This window comes from Sinocyclocheilus grahami, unplaced genomic scaffold (genome assembly GCF_001515645.1).
Source record: "Sinocyclocheilus grahami isolate Dianchi unplaced genomic scaffold, SAMN03320097.WGS_v1.1 scaffold990.1, whole genome shotgun sequence".
In the NCBI taxonomy this organism is placed as follows: Eukaryota; Metazoa; Chordata; class Actinopteri; order Cypriniformes; family Cyprinidae; genus Sinocyclocheilus; species Sinocyclocheilus grahami.
This window is the reverse complement of record NW_015506169.1, coordinates 105,853-106,678: the sequence shown is the minus strand read 5'-3', so window position 1 is coordinate 106,678 and position 826 is coordinate 105,853. Positions and strand designations below refer to the sequence as shown.

At 34.0% G+C, this 826-nt stretch overlaps 1 protein-coding gene across 1 annotated transcript in view; it reads right to left on the bottom strand.

Moving 5' to 3' along the window:
* Positions 1-547, bottom strand: part of LOC107565239 (integrator complex subunit 8-like) — a 70,841-nt gene extending 70,294 nt beyond the window's left edge. Inside the window, exon 1 of the mRNA XM_016250456.1 lies at positions 443-547. The gene's annotated coding sequence lies outside the window, so the exon portion shown is untranslated. The remainder of the gene's footprint in view (positions 1-442) is intronic.
* Positions 548-826: the final 279 nt, after the last annotated feature.

The following is an 826-nucleotide window of genomic DNA, read 5'->3' as shown; positions in this document are numbered from 1 at the left end:
TCATTAACAGTAACTGATTACAATTACATGTATTTTCTGATTAAATTACGTAATTATGTTACAGGTAACTAGTTACTCCCCAACACTGATAAAGCCTAATAGCTCTGCCTCGAAATATAGCGAGCCGAGCCTAAACAGTGTTATTGTTTTGAGTGTGGAATGTATATATGATGCCAAAAAATGCTGTCTAGGTAGGATTTGGCACACGGTGAACATCTGTGATGTACTGGTTCAACTTTTTATTAGCTTTTCATTGCAATCATATTATTTCATTACGTTTTAGTCACCGATGATTATTAACGACAGTAATATTGTTGTCAGTAATGTTACAATTTAACATCAGGCTCGTGTTAACTGTTTAGATGTGAGCTAAATGTTAGTCTTTGGTCATTATAGTCCCACTGAAAGAGACCATTTTATAATCTTCTGCATTATCACTCACCGGTTTGAACGTCTGAATAAATAATACGACAGAAATCACAAACAGTTTCTATTAACGCGAAGAGTTGTGTTCCCAAGACGCCATAGTAATGTGTTCTTCAGTGTAGAGGATCTATGAGTGGCTGCGAGAAACAGCGCCGCTTACTGCACAGGCGCATATAATTCACTTCTTCTTTCTTTAGTTTTTATTTAACACTATCACTTTACAAACTCAAGTGGGAACAATAATATGCATATGAAAATATACACACTTTAAAATTAAATCGTCATACATAAATGTCCGTGTACATATGCCTACACAAACTAAACAACAAACAATAATCAAAAACTTTCTTTAACCATTTAAGGGGGTTGTGAGAAAGGAAGGATAAATAAATAAATAAAT